General features: G+C 38.6%; 1 long non-coding RNA gene across 4 annotated transcripts; it reads right to left on the bottom strand.

Annotated features, from left to right (window-relative positions):
- Window positions 1-3,701: 3,701 nt before the first annotated feature.
- Window positions 3,702-13,043, bottom strand: LOC139128914 (uncharacterized). 4 transcript variants are annotated; one of them, XR_011551450.1, is made up of 6 exons: window positions 12,694-12,847; window positions 11,776-11,875; window positions 10,428-10,544; window positions 9,190-9,429; window positions 6,154-6,298; window positions 3,702-5,586 (listed from the first exon to the last, which is right to left on the bottom strand). It is a non-coding gene; the product is annotated as an uncharacterized lncRNA (long non-coding RNA). The 4 variants fall into 4 exon arrangements; XR_011551448.1 differs by lacking the exons at window positions 11,776-11,875; window positions 12,694-12,847 and adding an exon at window positions 12,997-13,043; XR_011551451.1 differs by lacking the exon at window positions 11,776-11,875 and having other exon boundaries at window positions 12,694-12,843.
- Window positions 13,044-21,115: the final 8,072 nt, after the last annotated feature.

Here is a 21,115-nt window from a genome sequence, read left to right as displayed (position 1 = left end):
AAGGTCACGTGACATTTTGCGAAAAAAACCCATTGTATTGCTAATTAATCCATATATGCCAAAATTCAGACCTCTAGCTCTATTGGCTTGCCCACAATTATATATGGGCATAATTAATGAGGTAAAGCATGTGTTGTCATAAGGTCTCCCATCCTACTACAGTGGAATTTGATCGAGTGTCCGTTTTGCCTTGCAGAGCTCGACAAGTCTACATGTTGCTTATCCTTAGAAAAGTAAACATTTGCAACAAATTGAGTATTTGGTGTTAGATTACAGCGCACGCGGCGAACGTTTCCCAGACACTGTCTCGTCTATAATAATGACAGTCGTTTCAGCATGCCACAACAAGCTTGACACCGCACTATAGCTATAGCACATCATCAAAGTTTTCTTTCAGCTACAGCTTTGTGTACTTTGATTTGGGAAATATAACTCAGACAAAACTAACTGGCATATTTTTCGAGGATCTATATCTCGAGGAAAGTCCTCAACATCAACCGGACTGACTCTTGGCGTTTTATTACAGTGAAACATTGTATTTTTTCAGCAAGGTAAAGAATATTTTGAAGGTAGAGAGATATCATCGTCCCCTCCATGCTAACCCGTTGCCGTGTATGATGCCGTCCGGGAAATTAAGTGCCAAAATACGGTGAATTATTTCAGAAACACTTGGTGTGTTATTCAATGGCACAAAATGTACCGTGTTGATTGAATTGCACTTGCCTGTGCAAAATCAACACTTTTCTTCAAGTCTATTTTGTAGCTCAGAGAATTGTCAATTCAGAGAGAAGTGTCAATTGAGAAAGTTTCATTTAGCTGAGACAAAAGAGAAAGCGGGATTAAAGTTTCATTTAGGAGTGTTTAGCATTTTCTGGTTGACAATATTCAGTGTTGTATCGTGTCAAACTTGTTGATAGAGTAGACTGCACTCGCAATGCTACAGACTGCATGCTGAAGGAACTGTTGTCGTGATTGCTGACATCGAGAGGAGAAGAAAGGTTTTTTTTTAAAGAATTTACTTGTTTCTTCATAAAGTTCCCAATTTAAAGTAAACACCTAAAAGAAAACTGGTGAGGTGCATGTAGTGCAGTGTTATGCTTGTTGTCAGTGACATGCTGAAACGACTGCAGTGATCGTGACGAGACAGTGTATGGGAAACGTTTGCCGCGCGCTGTAATCTAACACCAACCAAAGACGAAGACTCAATTTGTTGCAAATGTTTACTTTTCTAATGATAAGCAACATGTAGACTCGTCGAGCTCTGCAAGGCAAACCGGACACTCAATCAAATTCCGCTGTAAATATAAAGGACATAGCACTTGTGGTTACTTATTTATTGACATAATCGTGTATTTTAGGTAAAAGGTTATCGAGGACACATGACATTTTGTCAAAAAATTTCTATCCTATAGTCTGTCCCTATATACTAAAAATCATACATTTACCTCTATTGGCTTGCTCAAAATTAGATATGCACATAATTAATGAGGTACAATATGTGGCGTCATAAGGTGTCCCATCATACCAAATATGAAGGGTGTAGCACTTGTGGTTCCTGAGGTATGGACAAATATGTATATTTGAGGTCAAAGGTCATTGAGTTCACGTGACATTTTTCAAAAAAATTGTATTGCTAAGTTATCCCTACATACCAAAAATCAGACCTCTAGCTCTATTGGCTCGCTCAAAATTAGATATGTGCATAATTAACGAGGAACAATATGTGGCGTCATAAGGTGTCCCATCATACCATATATGAAAGGTTTAGCACTTGTGGTTACCGAGTTATGGACAATATGTATATTTGAGGTCAAAGGTCACGTGACATTTTGTCAAAGCGTATGAGATATCTGCATGAACGGATGGACTCACATGGATGGACTAACGGACTGACATGACCCAATCTATGAGCCCCCTGGACTTTATCTGTGGGGACTAAAAACTGTGTCACGCATCCTTTTTGCAATATGAATACGATGAGAAACTAAATTTTTATTTTCTTGGCCTTATACATGGGAGTCTATGGACTGCCTTATACATGGGAGTCTATGGACTGCCTTATACATGGGAGTCTATGGACTGCCTTATACATGGGAGTCTATGGACTGCCTTATACATGGGAGTCTATGGACTGCCGTATACATGGGAGTCTATGGACTGCCTTAAACATGGGAGTCTATGGACTGCCTTATACATGGGAGTCTATGGAGGTGAAAACTAAAAAGTCCTCTAACACGGCCAAATTTGATCGCATTGTGAAACAAATCAACGTGCATCTGTATGAGGTAGAGTACTATCCTTTTACCAAGTTTGAACGAAATCGCTCCAGGCGTCTCTGAGATATCTGCGTGAACGAAAAAAGTCATAAAATATGCAAATGAGCAATTAATTAATAAGCCACACCCACCAAAATCTAATCAGATCTAAGTCTCATCATGATAATACCAAATACCAAATTGCATGACATTGGACCTAAGGGTTCTTAAGTTATGAGTGGAACAAAATCTGTCTACGGACGGACGGACGGACAGACCAATGGACAGACGGACACACACACAGACATTGTGGCGACATAGGACACCTTTGGTGCTTCGCACCACGGTGTCCAATAACAAAATGGCTGTCATGCCGGCATATTGGATCATTTCGTGAAACAATTGACGTGCATATGTATGATATAGGTCAATGTCCTTGTACCAACTTTGAATAAAATCGGTTGAGATGTGCCTGAGTTATGGCTCTGCACATAAAAAATCGTAACAAAATGGCCGCATGGCAGCCATATTGGATCATATCACAAAACAAATCAATTTGCATATGTATGATTTATGAAGTAATCCTTGTACCAAGTGTGAGTGAAATCGCTCCAGGCATCTCTGAGATATCTGCGTGAATGGACGCACGCATGCATGGACAGACGGATGCACGGACATGGCCAAACCTATAAGTCCCCCGGACGGTGTCCATGGGGACTAAAAAAATGACAAGAATTGCCTCAAAATACAAATTTGCATATTTCACTAAAATTTGAACAATTAACCTAACTGAGGTCACCCCAAGTGAAATGCATATAAAATTTCAAAGCAATCAGATAAGCAACTTCAGAGAAATAGATTTTGTGACCAAAAACAGCAAAAAAATACCTAAAATATAGAAATATGCAAATTCTGCACGAGTATCAAATTTCAAAGCAACCAGACAATTTATGTGATTTCAGAGAAGAGCGCAATTGTGATGGATGACGGACGGACGGATGATGGACGGAGGGAGAGATGGGCAATGACGTAAAATCAGCCCATTTGATAAGCTCCGCATTGCTGACAGCAGAGCTAAAAGGCTGACAAACAACAATACATATCCACTCATTAGATTAGCTCTGCTTTGCTGATAGTGAAGCTTAAAAGCAAATTCACCCCCAAAAATGCTAAAGTTGACGGATGACCAACAACAACACACACCTACCAGGGTACACAAGATAGGCTCATTCACACTAACTGCAGAGCTAAAATAGAAAACAGTTTGATTCCCTGTCTGTTCTTTTAAAGTTATATCCATTAGAATACAAATAAACAAGTGATGATTACATATATAAATCTCTATTTTTCATAAGCTTGTCTGACTGCTAAAGGTGAATTTTGTTGAGATATTTTCACTTATTGCAACATACACCTTCGAGAAAATGGGACAGGCAACTGCTGTGGTTTCTTTGTGTAATCTTAGTAATATTGAAATATATTAAGTTTATTTGCCAAGCGGTCCCCAACAACAATACTTGGTACTTAACATTGAATCTCATGAACGATCAAACTGATGTTCTGAATATGTACACTTTGCTCTGGCATAGCGCGTTGCGAGTAATGAGGGTCGATGATTGCAAGCAATAGTTTTTATCTCCAAAGCCAACTTCAGATGTAGTTTTGAGCTTTTTTTCTTGATAATGGAATGTGACTTGGTGTGCTGTATTCATAAGTTAGTCCCATTTGCAATAATCTGCAACATTCTCTGTATCCTTTTGTCCACAAGTTGACATTGCCTGAAATCCATATCGCACAAGCTTGAAGATATATCTCCTAGGGAGCCATCATTAGTTACAGCCTGGGGGTCAGATGAATGTGAAGGGGTCACCCAAAATATTGAAAGCTATAAGGGGGGTTATTCAAAATGTTGAGAGAAAGAAGGGGGGTTATTCAATTTTTGGTGCAAATGTATTGAAACACCTCTCAGATTGCCTACTTCACACATCAATTTCTACAAATTTTTACTCAGTAAAATTACACATTGAAAATACCTCTTAGATTACACCAAACTGCACCAATGCACACTACAATTTCTCAAACTTTTCCATGCAAGGGAGGGGAGCAAGCCAAGCGGACACTTTCCCCATCAGCCCTGCATGTTCTTCAATCTGTACTTTCAAAGTCTACCCTGTCGGATATCCTAGTGAGGACCCTGTTATGATACCCATACATACAACAAACTGTATGTGGTTGTATACTGGTTATAGTGTAACCTTTGACATCTATGTTTTGTTGTGACTTTGAATTTCATTTTGTTGGTTTCACCTTGTTCAACCGTCATGAGATAACCAATGATTATCTCGCAGGGTACACAAGGATTTGAATGGTCTTTCCTCTTGCTGTATTTATGTAAATTGTAGAAATACATGTATTGAAATTTAACTTTTCAAAATTGAGTGTGGGGGTCAGTCAAAATTTCCATGTAAGGGAGGGGGGGGTTACTCAAATTCATCATGGTTTGGGGGGTACTCAAAATTTAGAGTTTCCGACGAAATTCCTCCAACATCTCCTCTCCGACCTGTACTCCGTAAATAATGACAGCTCCCCATGAAATTTGGGCTCCAGTTGCTGTAATTTTTTGATGAATTTTCACAATTTCTTTTGATATCAACTCCAGTTTTTTGTTCTTCTTCTGGAAGCTCATTGGGAAACAAAGTGTATCATACATGTGCACATTGCAATGTTATTGACAAGTATATGTAAATCTGGGTCCTGATTGACATGTACACCCTCTGGAGCAGAAAAGAAGTTATAATGGAATGTTTATAAACAATCATCACAAGTGACAACTAGCTACAGGTCCTTTACTATACTACAGAGATCACCATGATACTGAGGGGAGGCATGAAATAATAATTGTCTTTTCTCAGTGCTCTGAAAGTTGAATTTTTCCTCTCTATGAGCTGGATATATAATTATATAATTATATATCCAGTATATAATTATATACCTTCAACAGTTCTGTACTAGCTGTATCTGATGATGCTTAGTATTGAGGGTTTTGTCTGTTAAGTTGGCCACTCTTTATCTGTGGTAGGTGCTATGGTTTAGGAGCCTCTGATCCTAACATACACAAATCTGTGTGCTGAGCAGTGTAAGGGTGCACGTCTCTCCACCATACTGACTAATAGGAAATCCTCTACCAAATGGAGGTGCAATCCCACTGTCTTCATCTTGAGACAACTGTCCCTGGTGGTTGGTTCCTTTCTTTGAATGGTAAAATGCTGCCTTATAGTCGGTTTTGGATTTATCCTGCTTCCTCTTCTGCATGGATATACACACCTGTTCCCTAACATAGTAATAATAATAAACTCATGGAAGATAATCATGGACAAATCATGGAAGATAATAATTTCTCTTCACAAAAGTTAGTTTATTTGTGTGTCACATATCCAAGAATTCTTGTGTAAAGGACCAATAAATTTATTTTTCTCTCCGCTATATGCATGTTTCTCTAACCTAGACATCTAAACCATACTTTTTCCTTCTTGCTCATGTCATATGTAATACAATGTAGATTGGCAACAACCAATGTCCTGCACAGTTTAAGAATGAGGATTGCTGTCACATGCATGTTGTGTATAATTCAGGATGAATTAGTGTAAAACTGATGTACCTACATAGTTGCAGCTGGCAATGTCAATTAAATACAGAAATGTATCACTAATATTTTTGTGAACCTGTGATTCTAAATAGTATTCTTGTAATTGTAAACATGCTAGACATGTGTATAGCTATAAAGACAACTAACATAAAACACTTTGTGCAAGTTACAAGATACCAGTTCCAGCACATCTTTGCAACAGCCACTTGTGTATATATATACTGTGGTGCAAGGACTAAAATGGAAATTTACCTGTTGTTTGATCATTTCCATTCATCTTTCGTAATAATGTCATGATCCAAGTCCAATCCCAAGCCCTCCACTTTGTCTTTAATGCTCTTTGTCAAGGTCAATGGTATTTCTCATCCTTGATATTGCGCAGCATGCACTGCTGATCCTGAATTGTAAACACATAGACTCGTGATTACTTATAACTCTTAAATAACAATGATAACCGGAATGATTAAAATACATTTGGTGATGGGATGTACTACAATGAATTGCAAACACTCTGTATGTCCTTAACCCTAATGATGATAAGCATTAGACACATGTAAACATTCTAAATCACGTGTGCATACCAGATGTATTCTCTCATTGGAATATACTTCATCATAACAGTTTTATGGATCCTACGAATGAAGCTACATGTATTGAATGTCTAGTCATGTGCATTTATCATATCATCTGCATTTCACTAGGCAATTCATAGAGTGCCAAGTGGCAAGAAAATTTTTTAGCAAATTCAGCTAAATAAGAGAAAATAACTTTACCAAAAATGTGTAAGCAATGATTATCACAACAAAGTTACTGATTAAATAGTATGGTAGAGGTGTAATACATTTGATCTACTCAAGAGGGTATTTTAAAAAAAGGACTACAAATGTGTATGACAACAGCAGTGTTTCCGCTGCCATTCGCAAGAGCGTGAAATGGCAAATGAAATGTCTGCAGATTGGGAAATATTTTTCAACTATCCTTCGCCAAACTGGTCTGTGCTATTTTTCAGGGGGCTGATCGAGAGTGCAGTTAAAGCCGCACTTTTCAATCCCAGGTTCTCGCATTAGTGGAGTTCTTCTCCCAGTCAAACACTTGGCCAGTACGATGTTTGATTTCTATAACATTAATTACACAAACTGATCTCAACCTTTTATCACCTTTTGCTAATCCTGCAAACAGAGTTTATACAAGCGTTGATTGACGGTCAGTTTAAATCGCCAACAGTCACAACAAACACTCGAATTTCCTAAAAATTGTCTTCTAGTCGCGTTAGACTTTTAATATAACCACAGAGTCCGATCGGCAGCAACTTCACGCTGACCGCTTGGCAGTCTGTCTGCCTTCTTGTGGCCGGGGAAAACTAAAAAGTGGCATTTTCTGGAGCGTGTAACCTTGTGTTGACTGTTTGGTGTCCACTAACACAATGAACGCTGCTATAGCTTTGCGTCCTTTTAAAGGGAGGCTCCACCTTTAAAAGGCAGAGAGATTTTTCAACATCCCTGGCTGGTCATTCTTTCCTTGCTTTAGTGTGCAGTCTCAGAAAACTATTATAATCAGTAACTTATGAAGTTATATGCCATGCTTTCAGATGGCTGCATGCAATGACCTTGTTATTTTATGACAAGTGCTTTGTAAACAATGCTTTAACATAGTCAGGAAATACTGATTGCAGTATATTTTCAAAAACTAAGCAGACAACAGCAGCCAATGACAGCAAGGGTGGTGAATAAAATGAAACCAGTGTTTCAAAAACGTCACCGTAGGACACTACTGCAGCAAACTCAGAGGCAGCTATTAATGAGCACAGTGTGGTAAACTGTCAATTGGATGACGTCCTGAGCCAAACTTCATGCAAATGTTATAACCTATGCAAATACAATGACCCAGGCCTATCCACAAAACAATTACTCAGCATCGCAGGTGACTCTGGACTATCCAGAATACACATACAGGTACCTGCTATGGAAGATGACCCAGGCCTATCCTGAATACAATACAGGTACACATTTTTGAAAATGACCTGGGCCTATCCTGAATACGATACAGGTACAGACTGTTTGTATTAATGATAGGCCTTAGTCATCTCCCATTTTGTATTCTATATAGGCCAGCTGATTCATCATACATGTACATACTGTGTGCATGTATGTGTATTGGCTTAGGCCATCCTCCATTGCATATATTATGTGTATTGTGGATATATGTCTGTGCCATCTTCCATACCATGTGAATGCATTTGGATTGAGGATAGGCCCGGGTTATCTTCCATACTGTGTACAAGTGTTTGTGGATATAGGCTGGGGTCACCTCCTGCCATGATGTGTACACGTACTGAGTAACACTGTATTGTGGATAGGCATTGGTCATAATATTTGCATGAAGATATGCCCAGGATGTTGTCCTGTTGAATGTTTACTACGCTGAACAACAAGCAGCACACTGCGACATGCTAAGTCGTGTTCGAGTACAATTAAGCAAAAAAGATAATTGCACAGGTTGTCCGCAGAGTTGCAGGGTAGTAGTAGTTACAAAAAAGAAAGTGTACCAGGAATAGTTTGTTGAATTTCCATGACTAGTGTTTTAATAAGAGAAGAGTCAGCTTTTTTTTTTCTGTAAGACATATAAAGTGGCCAGACAGGATATTTTAAAATACATGTATACACCCAGTTTGATTTTGAAACTATTAAGCATTTACTGCTTGGAGTACACCTTCTTTAAGTGAACAGTTGGTTTAATAATCAGACTCTGTGATTGGAGAACTGAAAGCACTTGATGATTGAGGCAGAAGCTATGGATCTTTCAAAGGAAACATCTTGAAGTTACCCTGTCAATGATGCAATACTTGTAATACATCTTGATACATTTACAAAAGTGCAAAATTAAGTCACATAAGTGTGTGGCACACAGGAAATAAAATTTGTTGTGAATGTTATTAAGAAAGCAGTTTGTTCCATAAAAAATAGTTGTTTATTTTCATTGCCACTAATTATCAGTCGGTCAGGATGAGTCCTACTTAATTTTTAAATCACAAATGTCCAATGGACCTGGTAATGTATTACCTTGAATAGAAATGATTATTGGACCAGTTTAATGTCATCTTGCCACTGTAGCAACTGATAGGACCCACCTGAGTATATATATACAACTGTCAGTTGGATAAAAATCATAAATGCAATTACATGTAATTTTGATGGCTATAGTTCTGGCTAATCAATTTTGGTCTCAATTAGCCAGAATGGTTTAAGGGAAATTTACCCAGTGGAAACACTGAACAGTGTAAGTACAAACCTGTGCCACAGCACATTGTCCATTGTCTTAGGAAAAATAAATATTGATGAAAGATTCCCTCAATTCCACAGGTTTTTGCTCTGCATTGATGACAACACCATCATCTCTGTTCAGTGTTGGCTCTCTGCATAGCCACACACTGTGTATATGCTTTGCAATGGAGGATGGTATTGTCACTATGTTGCTTTTCACCTGGTTGTCATTGCCCAGTATGCACTGCCTCAGCAAGGGATCTTGAATCTGATTGGGTGAAAAGAAACATTAACTTGAATCATGCAATGTAAATATTATCTCCTGCAAATTGCTGACATTAGTTTACATCAGTTCATTCTAAAACATGGCTTTTTATATGCAAGATAAGACAACTTGATTGTTTATGACTTCTGTAATTTTATTAAACCTTCCATCACTGGTATAACTTGCCCTAAACCCATTGTAATCACTGGTGATTGTGGACCTTTTAAAGGAAACAGGTACATAATGTAGGTCAAGACGTGTATTCAAGCAAGTAGCAATATCTTTATATATTTATTTCAAAGAAAGACCAACAGGAACAAGTCACATTAACAGGCTCCATAAAATAAACATAATAATATGAATGCATGAAGTACAATAAACAATAAACAACAAACAACAAACTATATGAAACCATTAAAAATGTACAAATTAAGCATGGCATTCTGACCAAGCATCTGAAACTTTGACAAGATAAAGTGTTGTCAATGGCAGGGTTGGAAATGCACGATTCATTTAAAGTAGCCATACATCTTTGAAGAGCCAAGTACCTAAAAACATCGAGTTTTATACTGCGAGTTCTTGTACATGTAGTTTACTGAGAAACATCAAATTAATATGAAACATGATTGGGACAATCATACATATTATTCACATATTTGTATAAAAATATAAATAATCTCCAATGATAAAGAGGCTAAAGGTTAAAACGCTTGCAGAATTATCCATTATTATTTCAGCTGTAAGGATGCTATGTTTGAAACAGAAGAACTTCATGAATTTCATTTGCACTTGCTCTATTTTGTCCTGTTGAATTTTTTGCCAAGGAGATCACACTACAGACGCATATTCTGAAATACTTACATGTATAAAGTTACGTAGAGAGCATTGAGGGAGTTGATGTTGAAGAAAGTATTACAATTCCGCCAAATAAAACCGAGCATGTGAAAAGCTTAACTGATAACGAACGAGACATGTGCAGGAAATTGAAAATCAAATCTTACCTGATGAAGGATTTTGTCAAAGAGCAGTTATCAATCTTTTGATTCTTGTTCCTTCTAAGTTTCACATACATGTACCTCTGAGGCTTTACGACCAGGTTACGCGAGGTATACTAACAGCTGTAGGCAAATGTCAACGAATACAATGAATTAGAATCTTGCAGATAGTCCTATTTCTCACCGTCTGTACAATGGATACTCAACTTTCTAATCATAGAAGCTATGATATATGGGTCAAAAGATCAGTAAAATCATACACTCATTCATTATGTATTACCATGCTATAGACATCTCATTTAATTGGTGGAGCAGAACCATGTGACTGACCACAAATACACAGTATGTAATGGTTTGTTTTGATGTCCATGAATATAAATAATGCTGCTAACATTGTGACTTTTCATCAAAATGTAAATTGTCAATTGTACAAAGATCATAATCAATCACAAAAACAAAATGAAGCACTTGTGGCCCAAGTTATACATTTTTTTTAAAAATCTCCAGATTTGCCAAATTTTTAGGGTGGCCATGACTGTGCATTGCTTATTACATGCCTTGATGTGAGTGCAAATCAATGAATTGATTTGAAAAGGAACATCCGGGAGTTAGGGGGTCGGTGAACGATGTACTGACTGGTTTCCATGGTTACCAAGGCCAGTGAAGCCCTACAATGTTTTCGACATCTAAGTAGACCCTGAATGATAGATGTAAAATATACATGTGCACACTTCTATTTTGACCTTCGTTAAAATCCGTTTGATGCTGGTCAATAATGGTAAAACTGTTTGAAAATGTCCAGCATATAACTAAATGTCATACAGCATTTATAACCAGAGGCATGTAATAAAAATATTGTTGCCTGAATACATGGGTTTATGTGCCCTCGCAGCAGGAAACGATTTGCCATCCTGGTGTCTGGCAAATTGTCACCTGTTCTCTGGCACATAAACCCATGTATTCAGGCAATATTGCACAAGTTCTGGGGCTCCGTTGTCTTTCACATGGGAAATTTTTGTAAATCTTGATGATTTTCTAGGGTTTGTTGGTAATATCATGGAAATAACAGGCTCTGCCCCGACCATTAACGTTTATCTATAGGCTTTGGCAAGACTGAAAGCCAAAATAAGCTTGCTCGCTAAGCCTTGTAAATTCTTGACTTTCCTCTCGCCCTTGGCCATAAATGAATAATAATGGTCAGAGCATCACCCATTATTTCTATAACATTAATTACATTAATCATTAATTAATATTGTTAAAATATCTGTGATAAGGGCATTTATGTACAAGAAATTAAATTTTGGAATTTCACCAAATGCACTACATGGATTATATGTGGCCTCTGTTCATTTACCTGCCAGCCTTTCCCCTGAACCGGAAGTTTACAAGGTCCCGTTCGATTGATTTCCCTGAACGCTACATGTAAACAATAATTGTAGAGCGGACTTTCAGACCTTCAGAATGAAAATGATTATCAAATCTGTGACTCCATGAAGTTAAATATGCAATAATTTGCAAAGTTAAATATTAACTATGCACACACCGGAGTTTTTATACACCAGTTTAGCATGGAGCCAGAAATGGTATTTGTTCCTAGCTCCATGAGTGTAGGTAAGGAAACTGTGAACACACACTCATGCTTACGATCCATGATACTGTACAGCATGTAAACCATTTTACTTGACAAAAATTTCGTCAGTGCATGCACTGTCCGAACATAAAGCATACGGGCTCGGCACAGCTGCTTCCGATCCCGTGAGAACAAGCTTGATCTCACCATGGAGGTAATCTCTCCTTCTACCTCCATGATCTCACAGTGTGACCTCTATCCGTATGATACGGTACCTCCTGGCCGCTGATGCCATATCGTTTTAATCAAACATCTCTGTACAGTACACTGAATCGCCAGCGTATGTAATGCAATTCAGCTCCCGTACGTATGTACGTGTACGTGTTCCACATATGAAAAAAATCTAAGACACGAACACGAAAAAAGAACGTGTGTGACTAAGCAAGTACACTACGTAGCCCTGCGAGGCTGCGTACAGGTCTGTATTCCCGGCGTTACGGCCTCCGCCACGCCTGAGACCTGTACGCACGGCGATACTTATACAGTGAATCATCAGGTTACCTCAGCTGACGAAAGGGTAAAACCCCAGCTCTGCGTGGCAGCAGGGCAATGTTTTACCGGCGTTATAAGGCGGGAGGCCGTATAACCCCGGTAAAACACAGTCCTGCCACGCACAGCTAATATACCCATGCCGTGAATAACCTGCGGTTTCGTGCAACGTTCACTCTTTCGATCCTCGGCGGTTCTAGCGTATGACCATATGTTGACACAACTGTCACACCACATATGATCGACTATACACCGAAATCAGTGCAATGAATATATCAAATTCAGTCAATTCGAGTATAATATGATCGAGCGTACCTCTGCGTGGCAGAGCTGTGAGTCAGTGTGTTCACCGTCCCTCCACCCACGAGGGACGGTGGTGTGTTGAACACACAGTCGACTCGTGGCACGCACGCACAGCTACTAACATATTTTAATTGGCAGTACAGAAGTACTTACGTGGGAGGATGGACTTCACAACTCGAGCAAATAAGTTATCATCAGAGAGACTTGGCTTGAGTACGATGTAGCCTATACGGCGCCGCGTTGAGTTAACTTTCGCCGAGGCCAAGGGTTTCATTCTGCATCCACAGTACCGGTCACCGCGCCGACCGTGTGCGGTCAGCGAAACATAGGTCCGCTTTACACATGTATATCCTTCCATGACAAGCAATCAAGTACGCCATTCTCAGCTTTATTTCGACAATACGTCAACGAAACTGAATGTTCAAATTTTACAGAATGCTTTATACAATACAAACCAACACTTCTAACACATTAAGCTTTCAATTGTAGTTTAATTTAGCTTCGCTACACTTCGCGACACTTGTTCTCATTTGCATACAACTTTGTATACCGCTTCTTGCACTAGATGGGGGGTCAAGGTCAACAACTTTATTCCGATGTTGACAGGCTATGACCGATTTCCGCCACTCCAGGCGTAATAAGATACATATTCTAAAGACAAAAAGCAGAAAGAATGAAGAAGAAGAAAGAAGAAAAAAATTCAATTGCAAGCTAGTAGGATAGGGAGGGAGGGTGCACAGGCGTACGGAATGTTCCTAGATCGTCGTCGGATGGGAAGTAACTGACACTGTACTGTGAGGCCGAAGCCGAACCTCGGTACTGTATAAGAATAACAAGGTATGTCACGGAAAAATCGACCGGTGGCCCAAAACAAACGAATAAAGCATCTACCTCAAAAAAATTACATCGACCGGTCGGAAATACCTTCAAACTTTCAAATCTTTACTCTGGTTACAGAATTCTTTCAAATCTGCCGTTATGGGCGATAATTGACTGTCCGGCGAATACTCGCACTTGCATTGCCACTCCGCCATTTTGAATAGCTTTTTTACTCCCAAAAGCCTTTGCGAGTGGACAAGTGACCCCGTGAAGAGTTTGTTTGCAAATGTCAGATGGCGGGATTTGAACATCACGCTGCCGAGGCAATGGTTTGCGTTGATTGCCTTGTTGCCAGATAGCTGAAGATGTATTCACTGACAGTATGAAATTTACCTAACGGTTAACGGTTGAATTTAGCGGTTGTGGGGTCAGGGTCACTCGTCCACTTGCAAAGGCTTTTGGGAGTAAAACAGCTATTCAAAATGGCGGAGTGGCAATGCAAGTGCGAGTATTCGCCGGACAGTCAATTATCGCCCATAACTGGCAGATTTGAAAGAATTCTGTAACCAGAGTAAAGATTTGAAAGTTTGAAGGTATTTCCGACCGGTCGATGTAATTTTTTGAGGTAGATGCTTTATTTCGTTTGTTTGGGCCACCGGTCGATTTTTCCGTGACATACCTTGTTATTCTATACAGTACCGAGGTTCGGCCTTCGGCCTCACAGTACAGTGTCAGTTACTTCCCATCCGACGACGATCTAGGAAACATTCCGTACGCCTGTGGGAGGGTGGGGGAACGCTCTGAGGTCGAAGCCAATACTGATTAACTATTAAGTGGCCTCGTCGGAGACCGTCCCACTCACAGCCTCGAACCCGGCCAATTTAACTACAATAAAACAAGTATTATTGTTCACTTCAAATTCCTCAGATTGTGATCGCGATGACACTAGCCTTTACCGCTTTGGTGACCTCCATTTGTAAGTGGCGGGAAAATGTTTGACAACACAATTGAAAAGAAAAGTTAATAAATGTTCAGATGATACCACAAACTAATGAATCAAAGACACCGAGTCTTTAATATTGGAGTGATTCCCCTTTTTCAGATGGCTGGATAAGCCGTGTGGTCAAAGGGAAACGTTGTTATGATTCTTATGATTCCAAAAACATTAAGGAGTCCGTCGAGGGCTTAGATAAAGGGCTTGTATCCCTTGGAGTACAAAAAGGAAACGTCTTCAGTGCTAACGTAGGGCAGCGTAAGTTGTACCAGTCATCTGCATATTTTAGATTAATGTTTTATTTCCGATTCTTTTATTTTTGCGAAATGATATATGTGTGAACAGTAAGGATATACAGACTGTATGTATGAATGTGTTTATGTGCGTCCTTATGTTTGTGTGTATTTGCGTGCATTCAGGAACAACTCATCAAAGCTCAATGCTTTAAAAATAAATTGTGTTCACATTTTTATAAATACCACCGTCTGTGAATTGGCTGTGGATTGTGCAATAATGCCCCTTTTCGTTCGTATAACGAAGAGGAACATGAGATTGGAATATTTTTTGTCTAAAATTCCAGTGATTGGATCAATTAATTGTTTAACATACCCTAAAACTAGGGCCCGAAAGGCGCGGCGAAAATTGAAATGACAGGAAATTAACGTGCCGGAATGTAGTTGAAAAGGAATTTGATATACAATAAATTTTCAGACCCCCTGGCATGTTGTAAATTTTTTCGAGTCCCCCCTAAATTCCCCCTGCAGAGGTGTTTTTGAATGCAGCCACAGCCCAACACTTAATATTTACTCTTTGTTTGTTTCATTAACCTGAATTCAGAAAACATATGTGCCAATATCTGTGATCAAAACATCGTATTTATTGGATAATCCGGTTAATCTGTAACAATCAACACATTCTATAAGCTATGTCGAAGGCGTCATGCAAGGGTTTATAATGTGAAAGAATGAATGCATTTAGCGATATGATGTACAGTGACACTCTTCAAATGCACTTCAAAGAAAATGAACTTTTATAATAACTTGGTAAGAACTTCAGCGATGATTACAATTACTATTGCTAACTGATATATGTTTATAGCACAGACTGTCATAATGGAGCAAGGAAAAAAAGATGAAATACAATGCAGTGCATTGTAATCACTTGTTATAACCTAATGATGCATTATTGATATATATCTGACAAATGTACACTATTTTTATGATAGCATATATTTCATATATTTGCCAATTATAGTGAAACTGTCATGTCCAGAACAATAAGATTAAGGTTCCAAGACAAGAAATGTGACCTTTTTAATCTAACAATTCTCTAACGGTTAATAAAATCAGAACCCCCGTAAAGTATACATTTTCTGAAAGCCTACATATATGGGAACATTTTGGTAACCACAGTGTCACCATTATTTACATAACTATCACGTGACAAGATAATTTGCATAACCTTTCAAAAGTCGGTTTTCCCTATGTTTTGTCTCAATACTTCAAAATATCTTACTCAAACTTGCTGGAATGCAAGCTGTCACAATGCTCTTTCAAAGTGTGTCTCAGATTTTTTATATCTTGCTTAGTTTTTTTGCAGCACAATTTTAAAGAAATCAACTATGGTAAAATTCACTGCTCTGGAAGTTTTTCTGGCATAAAAACTGTTTAAGAAGGTTTAAAAAAATTCTGAGACACACTTTTGAAGACCTGTAGGATAGCTTGCACTCACATGAATTTCAGCCACATATCTTAAAGCATTGAAACAAAACATAGGGAAAACCGATTTTTGAAAGGTTATGCAAATTACCTGCCACATGATAGTTATGTAAACAATGGTGACATTTTGGTAACCAAAATGTTCCCCTATATCTAGGCTTTCCGAAAATATACAATTTACCGGGGTTCTGAGCTTATTAAACACTAGAGAATTGTTAGTTTAAAATGGTAAATTTCTTGTCTTGGAACCTTAATACTCTGAAAATAACGGACGACGCGCTGACCATTAACGTTTATGTACGGGCAAGGGCGAGAGGAAAGCCAAACATTAAGCTTTTCCCGTTAATTTTGTCTTTCCTCTCCCTCGCGCCCATAAATAAACGTTCATGGTTAGCGCGGAGTCTGTGATTTCCATTATATTATCAACAAACCCAAAGAAACTTCTAGTGCGAACGACAATGGGGCCCTAGAGCTTGTCATTGAGTAGTGCGCGCGCTGCAAAAATGTTGCAGATCCGGAGATTTTTTGAAAAAAAGTGTTTCAACAAGGCTCACAAGTGCTCTGTTTTATTTTGTGATTGATAATGGTCTTTTTACAAATCATTATTTTCGTATTAGCTGTAAAGTTACTATGTTTAAGATATTATTCATATTCATGGGCATGTAAACAAACCATTACTGTATATTTTTTGGGCAGTCACGTGGTTCAGCTTGACCAATTAAAATGCGATGGACAGGGCATGGTAATATAATGCACGATGTGAAAGCAATTTAAGCCCTGATGCTTCTGCACGTCAATCGTCTGCTACGTTCTAACAATCGAAAGTACAATCGAATAACAATGCAGTTATACTAACTTAAATAATACTCCGCAGCGCGTAAATATTTAAAAAAGCAACAATCCGAATGCATTGCCTATGCATGGCCTTGATTAGGTATGTAAAAGTCCCTTGAAGTTATCTAAAGTGAGATTCGGTTTGAATCATGACTTTGTGAGCATGAAACAGGATGAAACGGCAAAACATTAAGCTACTGTCTTGAAATGAATAGAAAGCTGTCTCACACACAGGCACGGCTTGTATGAAAATAGGAGATGGAAAATAATATTATATACGGTTCAGAGGAAGTGATAGACCTACATCATTCTAATTGTCAGCTAGACGTTAGAGATCTGCTTCTCTAGTTCGAAAGAAAATACAGAATAAAGAAGTTGCACGTTAAAGTACGTCGATCTGTAGAGCATTTTAGCCCGAGATCAACATTCATTTAATTTTCAATTTATTTTAACTTGTTGTCTGCACTTGAAATTCAAAAGATTTGGGTCTTTCCCTAAACTAGGTACTGACAGGATCTAATGCGCCTCTGTCACAGGAGTATCCTGAAACATCAGGTGGAACACAGAAGTGCTCGCGTTATGATGTCAAATATAAAGGTAAAACCCTGTACTTCTGTGACACCAATCCCATAACACTTACTAACAGTTGATGATATCGGCAATGCACTGCCAGATATAGTGTGGAAGCGCTGTCAGGACATGCTTAATGGCAGGGCTTTCGACGACAAATCTTTTTCTCGTAGAACACTTGAATGGATTGGCGTGCTGAGCAACGATACTAGTTCCAGGATTCACTGTATCATTTACTGCCAGAAAATGACAGCTCCCAGAACTGACTCCAGTATCAGTATTGTATCAGAAGTCAGGAGAATGTACGGTGAGCATCTAATTTCTTACTTGTAAATATAAGACAGATTTTAAGTATATGATGTTGTAAAGCATCTCCAGTATATGCTGTAGTTTGAGTATAACAGTGAATATAAGGCTGCCAATAGGACGAGGATGAGCTATATGCAGAGAGTCTTTTCTTCATGAAATAAACTGCTTTCAGTCGAATCAGGAATATTCGCCTTAGTTATTATTTTTACTTCTGTGCCTAATCAATCAAATTTTAAAACAGAGATACGCTCAAATTTATATCTTGATATCTTTTAGTCAGCCTGTTATTCTGTTTATATACGTTACATCGGCACACGAGGTCCACTTTGAAAAACAAACACGTCAGGGCTATGTTTCTTGAGTTTGGCACCTTGTCGTTTCGTAAACCGGTTACTTTTACCATTTCACACAGTACAGGATATGGTATACATATGATTGTCATTTGCACATGCATGGACATTTGGCATGGTGTGAATATCGAGGATGTACGTTCTGAGCTCAGTAAACCTGAAGAAATCGAGCCGGAATATCTATGTAATCACCTACAAGAAATGTAATCTACTGTAGATCGGAGAAACCACACACGAGCTTCATAAATGTGTCCACGAGCATCTTTATAGCAAAAGCAAAAACAAAACCATTCCCGTGGCTGAACATTTTAATAGCCTTGGTCATATTATTAACCATCTCCTTTTCACCGCACTTTGTTAAATATTCTTGAAAAAAACAATCAGGAAACAAATAGGACGCCAAATGATCAAATGAACTCGACACCGTTTGTCCCCATGGGATTAATAGAAAGGATTGGTAGATCACGCCAGATTTGCAGGCCATCTTATTTCTTTCCGCTCCTCTCGTAAGCTCTATTGTTTCTAGAACCATTTTCCTCACTCTGGAGTAACGTCAAGTTTTATCATCCGCCTCTGTTGATCGCCATAGTGCGATCGGTTTTCAAAGCTCCTCGGTATTGTTAGTTCATCTCTTTATTTATGCTGCTTTCTATGCACCAGTTTACTGTCAAACTTTTATTTTGCCTTTTTTCTTTTGAACGTACACTTATCCCGTTTCTGATTTTACCAATATTTAATGCATGTTTCACTGTTTATTATTTTTGCATCGTTTTCATTTTATTGTTATGTATCGTGTTTACCTTATATTCCTTTAATCTTTTTTATCGGCTTATGTTACTTTTAGACCCTGAAGAAGACCTTCTGTGTGAGGTTGAAATGTTGATTTAAGATAAAGGCTTAACCTAAGACTACCAGACTTTTCTCTTTTACAAAGCTAAGAAAATTAGACCTTTTCGTAAGCTTGTTCTACTCATATGCAAATACTCTTGTATGTCGCACCTTGCATCCTGGTACGGCTTTCACTGTTTTAACTGTCAGATTTGGCGCAGATCGGAAGGAAGCAGCCTAAATGCATGATCACAACATGATGCACAACATAAATCCGCCGGTACGTGGCGGATATCGTTCTGCCAAAGGCGCTGTACTTCAGTGTATAACCCAAATTTTAAATAATCCTGGGTCTTCGGAAAATTAAGTAACAAAGCACAATCACTCGGGAACTTTGAGCAGCACCCTACCGCAATACAGCGATTTAGCATAGCTAATCTTTTTGTACAAGATAATCTTCCAAATTCTATGGATGTCTACGTATCTCGGTTAGGCTTCGCGGTACTGCGTGCCTGCGTTTGCGTCATTTCCGTATTTGCCAGATCGCCCGAGAGCACTTCCGATCTTTTCGCGGGATCGCTGTGGTATGGTGAAAAAGTGTTATTTTAGAGTTAACAATACGACTTTCACCAGTAATGAATTTATTTTACATAGTATCTTTACGTTAGCTTGTTAATGCAATCGAGATGGCTTGTCATGTCAGGAGCACTTTAAACTTAAACTTGTATTCACTTCCGTCGTACAACTGATGAGTTTTACCATCGTATTCATCAAAATGTATTTTCTAAAACAAGTCAAAAGTTCTAGTTCATTTTTATCGCTGTCGGTTGTACAACCTCTCATCGCTGAATATCACGGTCATACGAACGTCCCGTGGAATTATTGTATATTTTTAATTAAAGATAATTGCCTAGAGGCCAGAGGGTATGTCGATGAAGAGGTAGATCGAATGTTAGGGAGAGCCAACAGAGCTGTTCTGGATTAAAAGTGTTCGTCAACGCCTATCGGAAATGTTCTTTCTTTTTGCTAGTTTTGAGTGGGTGAGCAAATATTGTCATCAGTCGTTTGGACATTTTTGCTTAACATGCGATTTGAATAAAGCCTGTTGACCTGCCAGGGGGAAGAATAGCGGAATTCGCCGAAGGGGAATTATGTGGTGGTTAGATGGCAGTGGACAACTATTCTTGTCAGGTAGGAAGATAGGAATGCATGTAACGCGAATATTGCAGGATAGGCGTTTTCCTTATGGGGAGGGAATATTTGAAACTCTCCGGAAAAAGTTGCAAACTGCCTTCACTCCGTCCTTGTCCTCGAAAAGATAATTATAATCAATATATGTTATAACACCTCCCTGTTTACTTTATTGGAATCGCTTTGATACCTTTATAGTGCAACAGTCTTGTTATTATGTTTTACTTATTTGTTATATGGCCTCGACTGTTCGATACAGTAAAAGTAGAATAAATGAATAAAATTAAATACTGTCTAACGAGTAACTCTTTATTACTACTCAGACACCCATGAGTCTGTGTAAAGACGCCATTGAACTCTGACCAATGTCAACATATATTTCCTGTACGAAAATGCAATCAACTTTGCTCCCATATCTAAAGTCGATGAAAATGTCACCATGTATGCGATTGGAAACTAAATTCGCCCCTCGCCGCTTTATTCATAATTCACAAATAGTCTAGACAAACGCTGTGGTGTTTAGAAATTCTTTACATATGGTCTCGATTTGTCTCGTCCTCATTGCAATATCCTGCATCAAACGTTGCAGTTACTCATCAGAATCATAGACAAGGTAGTCAACGCGCCCAGTGGGACAGAAATTTGGACTCTCAAATTTT

The sequence above is a fragment of the Ptychodera flava genome, unplaced genomic scaffold, assembly GCF_041260155.1.
Source record: "Ptychodera flava strain L36383 unplaced genomic scaffold, AS_Pfla_20210202 Scaffold_78__1_contigs__length_561843_pilon, whole genome shotgun sequence".
Classification (NCBI taxonomy): domain Eukaryota; kingdom Metazoa; phylum Hemichordata; class Enteropneusta; family Ptychoderidae; genus Ptychodera; species Ptychodera flava.
The sequence above is the reverse complement of the archived record's forward strand: the minus strand, read 5'-3'. Positions and strand labels throughout refer to the sequence as shown.